General features: G+C 38.0%; 1 pseudogene; it reads right to left on the bottom strand.

The window, feature by feature from the left end:
- Positions 1-10,120: 10,120 nt before the first annotated feature.
- On the bottom strand, positions 10,121-10,233 carry LOC142875345 (uncharacterized; annotated as a pseudogene).
- Positions 10,234-19,017: the final 8,784 nt, after the last annotated feature.

Raw genomic sequence — 19,017 nt, 5'->3', positions numbered from 1 at the left:
CATGTAACCCCCTGAGGTCCACAGCCACAACGTGGGGGGGCAACAGCGGGGAGCCCTGGAGCCACGAGTCTAGTCGCTGAGCTCTCCCCAGCCCCAGGCTCCCTGAAGGTGCTTCCACACCCCTGCTCTGCACGGCCGTTAACACTGGTGCAGCAGTGTGGAGAAACCACACAGCGCTTTTTCCTTCAAGTCTAGTTTATACTGCTTGGTAGCCCTAAATTGGGTCCCCAAGCTCCTTTTCCTTTCTTGCTGGAGGCCTGAGTGGTTATGACCAGTCCTTTTCCTCTGTAAAGCTCATAGCATCCCCCGGAGCCTCCTGGGCTCTCCACCTGGCATCTCTAACTCGCTCTCCTAAGGCAAGTGTTTGGTCCCTCTTCCTTCCTTCCCTTCCTTCCTTCCTTCCTTCCTTCCTTCCTTCCTTCCTTCCTTCCTTCCTTCCTTCCTTCCTTCCTTCCTTCCTTCCTTCCTTCCTTCCTTCCTTCCTTCCTTCCTTCCTTCCTTCCTTCCTTCCTTCCTTCCTTCCTTCCTTCCTTCCTTCCTTCCTTCCTTCCTTCCTTCCTTCCTTCCTTCCTTCCTTCCTTCCTTCCTTCCTTCCTTCCTTGACAAGATCACATTCTGTTGCCCAGGCTGGAGTGCAGTGGCGTCATTATAGTTCACTGCAACCTCAAACTCCTGGTCTCAAGTGATCCTCCTGCCTCAGCATCCCCAGTAGCTGGGACTACAGGCACATGCCAGGACAGCCAGCTAATTTTTCTTTTTTTTGTAGAGATGAGGTCTCACTCAGGCTGGTCTGGAACTCCTGGCCTCAAGCAATTCTCCTGCCTTGGCCTCCCAGAGTTTTAGGGTTACAGGCCTGAGCCACCAAAGCAGACAGATTCTCCTATTCTAACCTAAGAGCTCTAATCACCATGGGAACATAAGCAGGGAGGGACTTGCAAACAAACCTTGGGGGGCTCCAGAGTTTAGGAAGCCTTCATGTGGTGAGGATATTTGTCTAGCATCATGACCACTTTGCTAAGACAATGAGGAACTGTTCTCAACTCTTCTGCTGCTCTTCTCCTTTGTTTCTCAGTTTGTGAGCCTGGAGGCATACTGGAATCATAATACTAAATGCTTATTAGTGGGCAATTGTAAGTTTTAAAACTTTTCTTTGTTCCTGCCTCCCATGGAATGTTATACTTAAGTGATTGCTATTAGATTGTTTCACTAGTTTAAAAATGAAATTTGACTGTAGTTTTAATGTTCTTTGTGAACCTCTCAATACAAAATAATAGTCAACAGTGCTTAAAATTTCTAAGAACTATTTAATTTCGTTGGGAGAGGTCACACGTAAATGTCTTTACACATCTTGTATAGATTCCATGTCAAAACAAATTCCTTCAGGCTCCATGTTCAACTTTACAACTTTTAAATCAGATGTTTGCACACACCTTAGCTGGTGAAGAGAGCTTCAGGTTACAAGTGTTTCAACATTTAAGGGAGAAAATTGTTATTTCCATAAATGTTATTTCAATTTATCAGGAATCCCAACATCATAGTCAGGAAGCATTTATCCCCAGTTTATCATTGATTTATTATTTATTGAACATTTCATTATACTAGGTACTAAAGGGAGACATATGATGATGTGAAAAATAAATTTTAAAGAAAGATTAATTTCAGATAGCGAAAAGTGATATGAAGAAAATGGAAGAGTGTGATAGCGACCTGGCTTGCGGCTTGGGGTAGGGGATTCTATCTTAGGGAAGGTGGAGAGGGAAGGCTGTTAACTGTGGTCCCCTTTAGTGAGAGACTGCGTGAAGAGAAGCAGCCAGCTCTGTGAGGACTGGGGGAAGGTGCTCCAGGCAGAGGGACTGTAGTGCACAGGCCCTGAGGTCGAATGGGCTTTTCCATTGCAAGAACAGAGGGGCCCCTGAGGCAAAAGGGAAGCATGGTGAGTAGAGGGGATTTGGAAAGGCTGAAGCAGAAGAGGAGGCTGGGCTTGGATTTGGGAGCATGACAGGGAGTTTGGATTTTATTCCGTGTGATGTGGGAAGCCATTGGAAACTTGTATTCAGGAGACTGAATAATTGGAAATAGGTCGAAAGATTCCCCTGGACTCTAGGGAAGTAAACGCAGAAGCAAAGGCTTGTCAGGTGGCCAGGGATGCCCAGGTGTGTGAGGATGGCCCTGGGACCAGAGGGGAAGCAGCAGAGATGGGGAGGAGTGGGTGAAGTCCAGATAGATTTCAGAAGTAGCATTGACAGGATTTGCTGATACACTGCATGTCAGGGGTGGAGGGAAAGAGATTTGGCAGTAGGGAAGATTCCCAGGCTTTTTTGTTTTTTGAGACAGAGCCTCACTCTGAGTGTCATGGAGTCAGCCTAGCTCACAGCAACCTCAAACTCCTGGGCTTCAGGAATCCTTCTGCCTCTGCCTCTTGAGTAGCTGGGACTATAGGTATGCACCCCCATGCCCAGCTAATTTTTTCTATATATTTTTGGTTTTCCAGATAATTTCTTTCTATTTTTTAGTAGAGACGGGGGTCTCGCTCTTGCTCAGGCTGGTTTCGAACTCCTGACCTGGAGCTATCTTCCCACCTCGGCCTCCCAGAGTGCTAGGATTACAGGTGTGAGCCACCGTGCCTGGCCGATTTCCAGGGTTGAGTGACTGTGTGGGCAGATGGTGGTGCCATTTACTGAACCAGGGAAGACCCAGCAAGAAGGTGGGATGTAAATGACAAACTATGTTTTGCAATTTGGAGTGTGAGATTTATATTAGATATCAACGTGGAGATATCATAGGAGGAGGAGAAATGAACAAAGGGAAGCTGAGACTGGGCTCTCCCTAAGGTAAGTGAGAACTTCTGAGAGTGTTGTCATAGAAACCAATAGAAGAAAGTGTTCCAAGAAGCACGGAGCAGCCAACTGAATCAGGTGTTTGTGGAAAGTCGAATCTCACGGCTGTGGGAGAGTGATCCCTGGGTCTTCCCACCTGGGGCTCACTGGTGGTCTTGATTTGCTCAGTTATGGAGGGAGCGGAAATCCAATTGGAAGCAGTAGTAGAGTTGGGAGGTGGGAAAGTAGAGAACCAGGGACAGTTGGGCCTTACTTGAGGTCATGCTGCAAAAACACAGACCTGGGTAGTCAGGATACTTACCCGTTAGTTGTTAAGGGGGAGATGTACAGCATACCTGTACTTTAAAGGGAAAGTTCTGGCAGTGAGGAAGAATGAGAAATGCAGAAGAGATGGGAGACAAGATAATTCCCCACAGTCGCTGAGCAGAGTATTCGTGAGGGTGAGGGACGGTGGGGTCCAGACCACCAAAGGAGGGGTAGATTTTGATGCCACCTGGGGTACATGATCCAGGAACTAAGGAGGGAAGGCAGAGAATAGACATAGACATGGAGAGGCTGGTAAACCTGGTGTTAAAATGAGGGAACATCTTTCATGGTGTCTATTTTCTCAATATAGCATAATAAGAAACAGATCTAAAGATAGCGACATTACAGACAGGTTTTTAGGGGAAAATACATTAAAAATTGTATAAAGGGGTGCAGGGAGCAGGTCAGTAGCTTTCCGTGGTAGCCATCAGCCATCCAGAATGGTCCATGTCCCTGGCTTTCTGCATAACTGAGGTCTTCAATGAAGGTGTCTCATTAGACATCAGCACCTACTGGTAAAATCTAGACATTGCAGTCCAGGGCTGCTGAGTATTGATGGTTCAGAGCTTCCTGTTTCACAAGGAATAAAATCTAATCTTTATCTCAAGGCCCCATATCTGGACCTGGTCTCCTCCTCTACTTCAGCTTTTCTGGAAGATTTCAGAGAGAAATGATAGCATCAGGGAGTAGCTGAAAGGAGACCTCGAATACGAGAAAAACGCCTAAGGAAAAGCAATTAATAATTAAGAAAATGCCTTTTTAGCTGACTTCTTAGAAAAATGTAGGCTTTGGGAATAACGTTTACATTTTATAATTAAAGTCTTTAAGATAGTAGAACTTTTGATCCATTAATTATTCTGACCTTCCTATGTTTTCAACATCTGCTCAGCTGGCTTTTGGTACTCAGCATACACAAATATTCAGTTCCTCCCATCTTACAGAAGCTTTGAAGTCTGGTTTGTAGACTTCTCTTCCTTCAGAAGCCCCTTAGATACTTAGGTGCCCAGGACTTGGCGTTTAGTATTTTTCTCTCCACACTGTGCACATTCTCTGGGCAATCTCATTCACATCCAGGGCATCAGCTGTCACTTACGCCTTGTGATAACCCAGATATCAGCAGTTAGACCTCTGTTCTAACTGAGAATGGGAATGGGTGGCTCCCACCTCCCAGATATCTCTTGTGAATACTCCATCGTACATTTAATTCAAATCAAACTGGGTTTGTCATCCTTCCTACTTTTACCACCTGACCTACTTCTGGTCTGAAGATTGGTCACTGCAATCTTCTTCCTTGCAGTTACCCGAGCAAGAAAGGAAGGAATTATGATCACTGTCCCTACCTCTGACATCTGTATGGTCCTTGGTATCTCTCAAATCTGTCTCCACCTTCCCTCCTTTTCTTTCTCGGTGGACTTTTGCAACAGCAGCACTAGCTGGTTCTTCTGTATCTAGTCACTCTTTCTCCACATTCCTTTCTTCCTTACCTACTTCTCTAGTCTCATGTCTGTTCCTCGACCTCCTCCTGCAGTTTAACCAAACTACTTACCTCTCCATGGATATGTTCATCTCTCATCTCCATGACTGGCACATGCCTGAAATATTCTTTATTTCTAATTAATTCTTTAATCAACTGACCCATCAATTAACTATCCAACTTTTAACTTTGTATGGTTTTAAATTTTCATTCGTTAATTTTCAGCACAAAGGCGCTGTTCTAGGCACTGAAGAGAGGGAACCTGGAGGATCCTCCCTTTTCCTTTAAGACCCAGCTCAGAATGGGATTCCCCGTTATACCTCCCTGACCCCTCACCGGGCCTTGGTGGAGTTGACTGTTCCTCTTTTCTGCTCTCACCTCACTATCACAAACCTTCATCACAGTGCTTGATGTCCAGTGTGTTCTTGCTGATTTGCTTATGTGAGAAAATTGGAAACCAAAATTTAGGGGTCTGTTCTTCATTTCTCTGTCCCAGCTGAACACATGGTTGTGGCTCAGTAATAAGTACTGAATTCACAAGTAGGAGAATAAATGAAGGGATGTTGGAAAACCCCTCTCCCAATTTTTAGAGGTTCAAAAACAACAGCGTTTTTAATGACTCATTGATATAGGTTTCCAGATAGCCTGCTATAAAAGCACTGCTATTTGATCAAGGGCTCAGTGGGTCAGATTCGGTGGTCTGTTAAAAGTTCCGCTCAATTCTCTCCTGGTAATACATCCATGGAAATGGAGGGTTATCCAAGGTGATAGGGCTGACAAAAGATTTGACGCAGCCCTAGGCTGCATTAATGGAAGAATGATATGCAGTTCACAGAAGATAACAAGCTTTCTGCACTCAGCACTACTAAACTCACAACAGGAAGATTGTGATTAATTCTAGGTGTTTTATTGAAGCAGGAGAGCGCCTCTCTGACATCTATGCAGAGAGGTCAGTGGGTAATGAACCCTATCTTATATAAGCAATGGTTGAAGGTACTGTGAATGTTCGGTAGGAAAAAGAGACATCAGCACAGAAACTAGTCTTCCTGTATTTGAGGTCTGTTATGTAGAAGAGGAATTGAACTTATTCCATTCAGCTTTCAGAGCTACACTTTTCTGGGCAGAAATTACTCACAGAGTAGATTTCAGCTAATTAGAAGTAAGAATGTTTTAACAGTTGGAATGGGCTGCCTTTTATATTACTGAGTTTCTCAGCGCTAGCAGTGTGCAAGAAGACAATTATTATTGTATTATATTTGGTAGACAGATAATCTCACCAGATGGAAGATTCTACTATTCCAAAACGGTCACCTTATTTTCCTTGTCTCCAAAAAGGATTCAAGAAGAATTGGAATTTAAATACATAAGGACAATTTGGGCAACAAGGAGAGAGAAATTCCTGGGAGACAATAATATTCATGAGTATGTCCATTAAGGGACCTCAAGTGCAGATTAATTTGAAAAATAGTTTGGATAGTCATTTATTAAAATGCTTTGGTGACTTGTGTTGAAAATCCAAAGGAAGTAAATATACAGGCTCAGACTGCCCCTGACTCAAGGTTTTGTTTGACCTTTATAATGTCTTTATCCACAGCAAGGCATTTTTGACCATGGGAATATTTTAAATAAGAAAACCAACAGTAACAATAAACAAAACAGAATGAGCATGGGGAAATTAGTGTTTTATCTATTCATCAACTGTATCACTAATGAAATAGTTAGGGAATTTGACTATAACATCTTACAGAATTCAAAACTGTTGCTTTGTTCTAAAAAAAATTCTTCTTGTTCTAAAAAGTCCAGATACTTATTTTTTTAACTTTAACTCATGATTTTCAAACCTTTAAGAATTTTTAAATGTCCAAAGGGTGTTTTTCCAACTAATTTTTATCCCATGGGTGACACACAATTTTATTTGAACAAATCAACAAATATATCTTTATTTTGGTATTGGGATATGAATATAACTGTTATTATTTTTATAGTCTATCTATATTATCTCTACTTGCTGCATGCATATAAATCCTATTATCATTAATAAGAATTATGCTCGTACAATGAAAGCATATACTCATTAGTGTCTAATGCACCTCTCAAGGTTATCCTAAGGTGCAGAAGTTTAATGAGTACCTAATGAGAACTCCAGTACTACTGATTAAGAATATCTATCATGTTTGTGATATGGATATCACAATCTAACACAAGGAAGCTAGTAAAAAATTTTAGTCTCAAATAGCCTCTTTTGTTATTAATCACATATGTGAAAGGCACTTTGTGTTGACAAAGTTATGACCTTTAATTTAGTCCATTAATACTTGAAATCTGCTAATCTCTTAAGTAATTCATCACAATTTAAATTTTTATGCAGTATATGACATTTTTGTGATAAATAATATTGCATAAAACTGAAAAAACTTGGATTATGTTTTAAAATAGAACTTTCATATATATTAAAAACCACCTATATAAAATTAAGAGTATAATTTTTTGCTATTGCTTTGAAGAATAATCTACAATGGAGGAATCAATCATCTGTTAATATGGTACAAATAAAATCAATCTAGATCATTCAGACCAACCTTATCATCTCTCTATTAACATAGGTTCTTAATAGAACATCTTAAGGAAGAGAAAAAATATTTCCAATTGTGGAATATATTCTGAAAACCTGAACTAACTGTTTGATTTGAATATCTTGATCTATTTTATTTGCTAGTTATACAGTTAGATAGAATGAACAACATTTGATAGCACAACCAAGTGACTAATGTCAACAATAAATTTTGGTATACTTTAAAATAATTAGAAGTGTGGAATTAGAATTTTCTTAACACAAAGAAATGATAATGCTAGAGGTGATGGATACTCCAATTACCCCAATTTGATTAATGCACATTGTATGCCTGTATCAAACATCACAAGTACCCTATAAATATATACAGCTATAATGTACCAATAATGATTTGAAAAATTTACAAAACAGATAAAATATAAAATAAAATTGTTTAAGTAGGATTCTCTGCACCTTTGCGCATTTTCAGCTGAACACAATTCTTTGACATTTCCAGTGTTCTTGACTGTGCTACTTTCAGTGCTTCTCATGGTAATTTTTCTTAAAAGTCACTTACTGAAAAGGTTCTTTCCCATGGAGTTGATAGGTCAATGAGCCACCTCCTACATGATAAGATGGTGGCTGTAGTGACCAAATGAAGTAGTATATGTAAAAGTGCTTTATAGCCATAAAAGGCTTTATAGGTATATAATTTGGTTTTTTTTTGGATATCAGTGGAAATGGTTATAAAGTTGATAGCTTCTGAATGGAAATTTGGTAGGGTGTAATAGTTGTGTGGAGTGGTCAGTTTCCACACATCTATTAATAATAAAAAGGTTCCAGTGCTTGTTCTCTCTCTCTGTCTCTGTCTCTCCATCCCTCAGTCTCTCTGTTTGCCTTGCTAAGTTTCTGTCTCTGTCTCTCTCTCACACTCATGTACGTACTCCCACATTGACAAATTTCAACTGATTTGCAGGTTTTATTTATACTTACTGTAAATAGACCTAAATTCCACATAGACTGCATTTCTTGGTTAGAAAATATATATACTGTCATTCAGATTGATACTTAGTGGATTTCTTAACTAATAAAAATCAACAGAAGCATGTGGGGTGATATAGCAGGTACCCAGGAAGTGAGTAGAGAGCATGGTAAGAATTGATTATCCCTACCGCATCCTTCCTAGAGTAAAATGAGATGAGCAAAGCAACAGGGATATTTTTTGATACAACACTCTGAGCAGGAAGCTGACCGGGCGTCCAAATATGAAACCATAGTTAACAGATTTTATACAAGTGTCATCATTTTATTTATGATTACTTTTCAAATGTCTTATTTCATTCAGGCTGTGATAAAGAAAAATATCATAGACTCTGTGGCTTATAAACAACAGAAACATATTTCTCATGGCTGGGCAGGCTGGAAAGTCCAGGATTAATGTGCAGGCAGATTCAGAGTCTTACTGGCTGACTTTTTGTTGTATCCTCACATGGCAGAAAAGGGGACTGGCTAACTATGGAAAACAGTATGGAGATTTCTCAAAAATTACTGGGTATTTATTCAAAGGAAAAGAAGTCAATATATCAAAGGGATACTTGCCCCTCCAATGGTTACTGCAGCACTATTTGCAATAGCAAAGATAGGGAATTGCCCTAAGTGTCCATCAGTGCATGGATAGACAAAATACGGCATATATACACAATGGAATACTATTTGGCTATAAAAAGAATAAAGTCATGTATTTGCAGCAACATAAATAAACTGGAGGTCTTTATATTAAGTGAAATAAGCCAGGCACAGAAAGACAAATATTGCATGTCCTCACTTATATGTAGGAGCTAAAAAATTTGATCTCATGGAAGTAGAGGATAGAATTATGGTTTACCAGAGTCTGGGAAGGGAAGGAAAGAGTGGGGGTTGGGGGATGAAGAGAGGTTGGTTAATGGGTACAAATATACACTTAGGTAAAGTGAATACTTTCTAATGTTTGATAGCAGAGGAGAGTGATTATAGTTAACAATAATATATTGCATATTTCAAAACAGAAGAGAGAGCCTGAAATGTTCTCAACACATAGATGCTAAATACTTGAGGTAATAGATAACCTAAATACCCTGACTTGATCATCACACATTATATGCATGTGACAAAATATCACATATACCCCATAAATATGTGCAAATAGTATGCATCCAAAAAAAAAAAAAGAGGGCTAGTGAGCTTTCTAGGGCATCAATCCCATTCATGAAGACTCCATCCTTGTGATGTGATCACTCCTCAAAGGCCCCACTTCCCAATACCATCTGGTCTCCTCAAGGGTTAGAATTTCAACATGTGAATTTGGAACTGGGGGCACAAAAACATTCAGTCCATACCATCAAGTGTCATGCAAATGAGTGAGCATTAGAATGAATCATGGAATTCCATTGATAGTCACCAAATTTCCTTTTAGGAAATATAATTTTACCTTTTTTTACAATGAGAAACTTTTGGCATACCAATGATAGTAGCAAAGTATTAGATTACTTTGATCTCATTTTTCCTTCTCTTTTCCACTATCTGTAAGAGGATAAACTAAGTAGCATGTAGTTTCAAGATGGACAAGAGAGATAAAGAATATAAGATGCCTAAGTGAGCCATAACTAGATCATTACTTCTTGGAATTAATTGGATATATATTCAAAGCATACAGGACTCAGTACATCTCTCATATTGATATGTCCATAAAACATTTACAGCTCTAGCCTCTTTTAACCATCTATTAAATTAAACAGATGGATAAACCTTTAAGACATCATGTCTTGGTAAAACTAAATGTGTTGGAGAAGTAAAGTAATTGCTGAGCTTCGTATCAATATCTCTTATTTAAAACATTTGCACATCAAAAAGCATACACAGCATAATTACATGGCTTGATAAATATTCACAAAGTGTACCCACCACCTAGATGGGTAGAAACCTAGGTGAGAACACACAGTAGGTGAGTGACCATACCTTATTTGTAGAGGTCACAGCATATCTTTCACATCAGGGGTAGCGCCAACTTCTCTCCTTTCAAATAACACCATGATTATGTTTTTTGTTTTTTAATAGACTTTGCTTTTTTAGAATAGTTTCAGGTTCATAGCAAAATGGAGAGGAAGGTACAGAGATATATTTCTGTATCTTCCTGCCCTCACACATGCACAGCCCCCCACATTTTCACCATCCCCCACCAGAGTGGTACATTTGCTGTGATTGATGAACCTACATGGAAGCATCCTTATTACCCAAAGTTCATAGTTTGCATTAAGGCTCACTCTAGGTGGTGTACATTCTATGGGTTCGGACAAATTTGTGATGACCTGCACCCACCATTGCAGTATCATACAGAGTAGTTTCACTGCCCTAAGAGTCTTCTGTGCTCACTCTTCACTTTTCCTCTCGTTGCTGTGATTACTTTTTAAATCAAAGAATCATCACATGTATTGAAGAAGCTGGTCCAGGTAGGTTTAAATCTTGGACATGGACTAATTTCTTAGTCTTAGCTGAGGAAATGCAAGAGTTAATTGTGAAACTTTTCTGGTTGATGACTTTCAAAGCTGATAACATGTTCTATACATCTGCTTGGTCATTTATGTTATCTTTAATAGTTCTGAGCATTTGGCATTTTGCCCTCAAGATGTTAGGGAAATCATATCCAGATTTTCGAAAGCAACTCTGTTAGGATCAGCATTTCTCTGAAAATGTCTCAAAGAAATGATTCAGTTATGATTTTAAAAGTTAATGTGTTTAGGGGGTAGGGGCTTTAAAAACATCAATTTGTAGACCAGATGCCGTGGGATATCTTCTGTGAAGTAAGAAGCTTAGGTCAAAATTTCAACCTCTGTGACGTAGAAGATATTCCCATGCGTACAAAATTGTATGGCCTGAGCTTTTAGGAGAATTCATAAAGTGATATGGCTAAGATGAAAATCTTAGCTTTTTCAGAAATTGTTGGTTTCCCGTCAAAGTTAGTGAAATCAGAAAATCATTATATTAATGAAGAATGAATAACAAAAGAAGTCCTAGTGAAAACCTTTATAGCCCTTTCTTAATTCTTTGCAGTTCTTTTTCCATATATTGAACTACATTCTTGTGAGATCTTATTTAGTACACAAAAATATTTTCTTCATAAGCCACTGCCAGAACTATCGGTTTTCTATTTAATGGCACAATAATCAGCTGAAAAGTGAAAACCATGGCCAATTGACTTTTTTTTGCTTTTAACTTCTTTTTTTCTCTTGCTTATTGACTTAAGAAAACAATAGTTGAATTGGGTAATTCTTTAAGAAATTAGTCCAAGTCCAAGATTTAAATAATTTACCTTGTTTTTTGTCTTAGTCTGTTTATGTTGCAGTAAAGGAATGCCCAAAGCTGGGTAATTTATATAGATAAAAGGCTCATTTGGCTCGTAGTTCTGCAGACTATGCAAGAAGTATGTTACTTGTATCTGCACAGCTTCTAGTGAGGGTCTCAGGCTGCTGCCACTCCTGGTGGAAGGTGAAGGGTAGTAGCTTGTGCAGATCACATGGTGAAACTGGAAGCAAGACAGAGGCGGGGGAGGTGCCAGGCTCTTTTCCACCACCAGTTCCCTAGAGAACTGAAGGTGAGAACTCACTACCTCGAGAATGGCACCAGGCCATTTATGAGGGATCCACCCCCATGACCCAAACATTTCTCACCACGCCCCGTCTGTAACACTGGAAATCAAAGTTCAACATGAGACTTGGTTGGACCAAACAAACCATAGCACCCATCTATTTAGACAACTTTTTAAAAATTTTGCAGCTGTGCAAACATGTGCAATGTAATAAAACAAAAAGAGTATAGAAAAGTTATTCTGAGTAAGAGTCAAACAAAAGAGGAAGAGGAAGATGAGTTTACTAGGAAAGTTGGTCCACAAAAATACGTGTGGCAGAGATTGTGTACCTAATAAAGCTGGGCTGAAAGCTCTGAGTTTTTCTGAAAGCAAAAATCACACAAGAAAATAGTTTCAGCTACACCATTTTTCCTTTCCCTAAGACCATTTGGTTAATGACTTACATTACCTGCTGGTGTCTGGTGAGGACCATGTATCCATGAACAACTTGCTGAGCTTCTGTCTTGCACCAGGTATTTTAAGTGTATCCACTCCATTCTCACAATAGTTTTTGAAGGGGATACTGTCATCTCCTTTACACAGATAAGGATATGGAGCTGCGGAGAGCTTTTATAACTTATGCAAAGTCACAGAAGCAGTAAGCCATGAACTGGAGATTTGCAAATATGTTTCTCTGAGGTCAAAGTGTACACTTGGCCATTTCTACACAATTCCACTTTTTAACGTACAACTTTCACGTTTTCAATTGTGTGAAGATTGTGACTGTATCTTTTTCAATTGACTTATTCAGGCCTGAGTGAATACTTTCTGGAAGACTTAGTTGCCTGTACCTGTGCTTAGTACCTGTGCCTAATATTGGGCAGCTGTTAACTTTTCTCCAACAACTTATCTGAGATCAAGAAAAATCTAGTCAACGAATTGTCAGAAGGAACTGAAATGTTCCTAATGCTGTCCTGGGTGCCTGGGTGTAGGTGAAGGGTTGTATAGATATTTAATTATTAGTCCTTTATCTTATGAGGCTTAAAAATCTGGCTAGATAAGTCTTAAGTACGAGGAAATGTAATTATAAAATATTAAAACAGCCCTTAAATGCAAAAACTAGAAGAGCTATCAAGAAGAAGTATATCCTGTTTCTGAATACTCTCAAAAAAAAAAAGAAAAAAAAAAAAAAAAAAGAAGAAGTATAAAACAAATTGACAAATGAATAATACAGGTCATAATTGCTAGAGGATTTCAAAGGAGGGAGACATCACTTTCATGTAGCAGATTGGGAAAGGCTTTATGAAGAGAGCAGAATTTTTTAACTCCCAACTCCAGTTAAACGTTTGGATTGTTTTTGTCTTTTTTTTTTTTTTCATTTATATAAGTACAACAGAAAAGTGCATGATGAATCCCAGACTTCAAGAAATGATATTCAAAATATTGGACTGTGTACTCCAATGACCTCTTAGGAGATTTCCAATAAGTGAAACTAGGGTGCATTGATTTTTTTATACCTTAGAATTTAGAAGTGATTGTTTTGAGGGCTATAGATACACAGTGGAGAAAACCATAATATTTAGCAGTTGAAAGACATGAACAACTCCAAAAGATACCCCTTGGGAAGCAGTGAAATAGAATTTTCCTCAGTGAATAGCCAAGGAAATTGAAGAATAGAAACAGCCATCAATTGCCCATGTATGCCTATAAAGGCTGAAGAAACCAGTTTGGAAGTTTAGTTTCTTATTTAGTACCTTGAACTTCAAAGGAGCTGGCCCACTTAGCAGGCATGTTGTCCGTATAAAACCCACTTCAGTCATTAGCTAGCTGTCTTTTGGCATGACGTAGCCCATATTTCTGTTATAATGAGAGTAGCACATTTTGATCCTTTTTGCTTAATAAAATGAGCAGCTATTTCATAGGTTAATTCCCATGCTGTTAACACCTCATAAATTAACATGTGTTTAGAATGAGATCAGCTTGCTTGATTAGTTCTTGCCTCTTTTCCAAACCATGCTCGAACACCTTCCTCAGACGGGCGTCTGAAAATCCCCCTCTTTACATTCTTAAACTTTCTGCTACTTTAAGCTGGTAGCAGACTGAGGCCCCCATGGATTTAAAAAAGTTCTTTAGATCAGACATTTAAAGAGTTTTTCAGAAGTTTTCCTCTCACGTGGAGTCATCTGTGACTAGTTTGATTATACTTGCTATTTTTTGAGAGATTTCCAGGATAAAGTGAGCAGGTCAGTTGAATTCACTGGGCTCCGAGAAGATGCTCTAGTGGGAGAAAATGGCCAGGAACGAAAGATTCATTTTGAAGAGAAGTTTGAGAGGAGCTTTGGTTTGCCTTTTAGTGTTCTCAGAAGGACTGGAAATAGGGAGAAATCTGATCACTAACATAAATGCTTATCAATCTCAAATTTATTTCTTTCTTTTCAGGTTAGACGCACCTCCTTTATCCTTCAAGTCCTACATCAGGATGCTTTCTGAGTGTTCTCGTGGCCGGCCCTCCCTTTGCACATCTCTCCTTAACTCATTCCCCGTCTCTTTCCTCCTTACCTCAGCCCTGCCGCACTGCCTCCTTGCTGTTCCTCAAATTTGCTGGCATCACCGCCACCTCAGGATCTTTGCACGCGCCTTCTGCACTTGGTATGTTCTTCTCCTTGACAGCTTAAGTTCTCAAGGTATCAGAGAAGTCTTTCCTGACTATTCTATGTAAATATAGTAGCCACTATATAAATATAGTAATATATTATAATACAATAATATAGTAGCCACTATATAAATATAATAATATATTATAATATAATAACCACTATATAAATATAATAGCCACCAACGCCCATTCCTATCCCTGTCTCTGCCCCTTACACTGACAACACACCTGATCAATATTTATCGATTTACTTTCTGTCTTCTCCAACTAGAACATTAGCTTCATGAGGGAATAGGCTTTGTGTCTTTTATCCAGTTATATTCCCAGTGCTAAGAATAGTTGTCAAGTACATGGTATACAATAATTGTTGTGAATACATGGTTGTATATATCCTTCCTTTCTGAGTTATTGTAGTGTTACACTATAACACACTTTTATAACTGATTTGAACTAGACCCAGTCATTCATAAAGGTACTGTTAATCACTTCCTACTTTATTTCTCTGTCTCCTTTACTTCTGAAAGCCACTTAATTGGTGTGGGAGCTGGACTCACCACTCAGCAAACCCAACTCAGGAAGCCATGAGAAGGGCTATGGAGAGGGGCTGAAGTTCGGGAGTCCATGAAGCTCTCTGAATGCCTTTCCTGGGATATCAAGGGTCTATGCTGTAGGGACATGATCAGCTGTTTTCATTCTTGTTATTTTAATGGATAAATGATTATAAATTCTGTGAGGAACAAGGATCATGTGTGTGTGGTGTGTGTGTGTGTGTGTGTGTGTGTGTGTGTCTACAGTGTCTTTAGCATAGATTTGGCCCATAATTGATGTTTAAGAAGTATCTATGGATAGAAATATTAGAGTAACTAAATTAATTTTTAGAGTGACATGTTTTTTTATTCTGCCAAATAAGTAAATATTTGGAGAGTTGTGAATGCCCGGAGTTTCTAAAACTTTGATTTGAATTTTTCAGAGTCAGATGTTTAACGCTATATTTAACATGGACTAATGTAGAGAAAAACATCCTACAAATAGAGGAATCTGTGATAATATTAAAGTTGAAATTCTCTAACATTCTTGCTTATTTTACTGACCTTTTTGTGACATTGCAATAGCAAGAAAATAGATTATCTCAATTTAAGTTGCCTTTGGCTTCCTGATATTTGCTTTGACAAACCCAAATTGGCATTTATTTCTTGTTTAAGTATAAAAGCTGTGATAACAATGTCATACTTTAGCAAACTCATAATCAAGACATTTTTAGTTTTTTCCTGAAATAAAAAAAGTCATTTTAATATAATATGTGGACTTACTAAAGTTGCCCATTTCACTATTCATGCTATTTTTTTCTAAAATGTAAACCTCTATTTTACCTAAAATCAATGACTTTACCAGATAAGAGCATCTTACCTTATCAAGCCTCCTTCTTGGCTATACTTTTTATATGGGCAGCTCAAATTGCTTTACAGACAGCTCACTCATTTAGTAAGTATTTCTGTGTATATGTAGAAAGTGACATTGTTACCCTCATTTACTAAGGAAGAAACTCACAGCAACTGGGTCAAGTGGGTGTCCAGGTCCCGAGGTATCCTAGCAGGTAATCTTGGGTATGCTGAGATTTGAGGTGCCCCAGAAAAGCTTAACTGCTCCAATGGACCCCTGGTTAACTCCTCCAGCAGACCCCACCTTTACATTAAAAGAGGGGTTCTAACCATTTGCCTTTAATGTACAAATATTTCTGGAGAGATTAGCCTAGCAAGCCACAACACTTTATTATCAATTATTTGGGGCAAGTTGTGTCATGGAATATTAAAGAGAAGAGGTGAAAAGTAGCATTATGCCCAGATCAAGGTTTCCTCACATGAGCTTGTTTTGAGTGTCCTTGACAAATTATATACTTTGTATTTTCCAGTAATGTGTTCAATTTATCCACACCAGAAAAGCTGGTATGGTGCGATGCTCCTTCAACAGCTATTTGTAAGAAAATGGAATGTTTCTGTGATCAAATTAATTTGGTAAGGAATGGGGTAAGTAAAATCAAATAGGGGTGTTTGCTATAGGCTTTTGGAAATTTTGGGATCACAAAAAAGGGAAGACACTGGAAAAAACCAAGCTATATTTACTATAAGTTTAGCTGTCAGAAATTGGGTGAGAATTCGGCCTGCTGAGTCTCACGTGTAAGCTCCTATCTTGTGTGGGCTCCTCTTGCTTGGTGGCGCATAAAGCATCAAGTGTAATGTCTGGAATATGGTGGGTGCTTCTGGAATGTTGATTTTCTCCTTTCTTTTTTTCTCCTTTTCTTCTTTGGAAAATCGAGAACTTCATACCAGTGCTAAATAAAAATTAATATTTCATAATAGTGACTTTCATTCATTATTCTCCAGACCTTTCCAAATATTTTTTGTTAAGAATTGTTTAAGTAGAAAGTAGTTTAATACTTTTCTATCATAAAGTTGATTAGTATAAGTGCTTCTGTTTATTTCCTGTAGGGTGTTTTTATATGAATTTATTTGTGTGAATGTTAATATTTAAATGATATGGTAATAGGTCTATATAAAAGTGTCTTTGGGATGATTACTATTTGTCTTAATGTTAATTACTTGGGTCATATGCAAATCTGAAATTGAATATTAAATAGTTCTTCAAATTAATTTAATGCATGTTATAGGTTACTCTAAGTTGGATGTAATTTTATTCTTGTTTAAAATAAAACTACTTTATATTGCAACAAGCTTTTAAAGTTTTCTTAGATTCTGTCTGGTCATCTTAAGTGAAAACTGGGATCCCGAGGCGTGCTTGTGTTCGTTCTGTAGAACTCATTTGTAAAATAAAATTGAAGTCAATGATTATAAAAAATGACATTCATGAATGTTTGATTAAAACTAAAGAATTCTCCAAAATAACAATTTCACAGTTGTTGAAAAAAACCTATATAGCAAAAATAAAAGTGATATATTAACTTTTTTGAAGAAATAAATTTTTTATTTTAGTGTAGATTTTTAAACTATTTCTGGGCATTTTTTGGGCATCTCAGTATGGCATTTTCTGGTGGTTCAATCTAAATAAATGGGTAAGTCAGTTTTGAAAGATGATGACACTCTACAGATGCTCTGACCTCATTAAGTCCCTCTCTCTGTCATTACTAACTTACTTGCAAAGTTGTCATTCCCAACTATATGTTTTAATTGCTCTGACCATGTCACGGAGAAAACAACCTGAATTTTAAAGACAACATTGCAAGAACATTGGCACAGACTCAGAACAACTAGATGTGTATGCTCTTTTGATAAACAGCAGTTTTCAGAAACATTTCTCAGCTCATTGTGCACAATTGTTGACATTTTGCCATTGAAATCCTTTTAATGGTGTAGCCTTTTGAAATTTGTGTAGAGGCTTTGCTTCACATTTAAGTGGATGAGAATATAAGAAGAAACCAAAAATAAAATCTTTCAAAGCATGCCTGCTATTGTAGAGATTTATGATGGTATCACAACATCTATGGATCAGTGAACACAAATTTGTCAAAAAAAAAAAAAAAAAAGGCGTAGTTCTTCAGGGAGCTCCACAGAAACTGTTTAAAGCATGATAAAAACAAAATCCACTAGTGGAACTCACTAGATTTGGACTAAGTACCACAATCATGGGATTTATTAAATTTGCTGTTGTGTTTGGCTCTATAAGGACATGTCAAAAGATGCAAAGGTAAACCGAAGCCCTAAGAATCACTGCGGCCTCACGCAGTCAGTGATCCACACGTAATTGTCAGAGCATGTCTGAACTTTCTGTCCCAGGGTCCCAGAGGGCTCTGGGGAAACCAAAAACTGCAATATTTAAATCAAGAATTAGGAAGAAGCTCTTGATAGGGTACTCATAAGGCACCAATGCAGCAATTTCTGGTTTTCTTTTCATTGTTTGTTTTGGTTTCCTCTAGTTCTTTTAATTGCTTAATTTTTTTTTAACCAAAAATATTGTCTCTTTTATTTATTTTTTTGAGTGCACATTTTTAAATTTTTTATTTATTTTTTTCAGCATATTATGGGGGTACAAATTTTAAGGTTACATATAATGCCCTTGGCCCTCCTCCTCCTTCAAGTCAGAACTTCAATCGTGTCCATCCCCCAGACGGTGCACATCTCACTCGTTATGGATGTATATACCCGTCCCTTCCTCCCCTCTTGCTTCATTTTTAATATTTAAATGTTTTGTCCATCTGATTTTATTTTGATACTAAGTATTTGGTAGAAATTCAACTTTATTTTTATTTCCTAGTACAAATCTTTTTTTGTGATCTATTTTCTCTACTAATTTAAACGGATATCTTCAAAAGACACTAAATTCCTATTGGTGCTTGTGTCTATTTCAGAGCTTCCTGTAGCATCCGTTGATCTCTATTCACCAACTAGCACCACACTTTTTACTTGTTGAAACTTCACAATATATTTTAATGTCTATAAAAATGTAGTTACCTCTCATTGCTATTATTTCTCAGTTTTCTGGATGCCTTTTTAAAAAATTATTCTTTAGTTTCCCACATCACCTGTAGAATCAATGTATCTCATTCCAGATAAAATCTCATTGGTATTTTAATGGGAATTA

This window comes from Microcebus murinus, chromosome 13 (assembly GCF_040939455.1).
Source record: "Microcebus murinus isolate Inina chromosome 13, M.murinus_Inina_mat1.0, whole genome shotgun sequence".
NCBI classification, from domain to species: domain Eukaryota; kingdom Metazoa; phylum Chordata; class Mammalia; order Primates; family Cheirogaleidae; genus Microcebus; species Microcebus murinus.
Note: the sequence above shows the minus strand (reverse complement) of the source record. Positions and strands in the feature narration are given on the sequence as shown.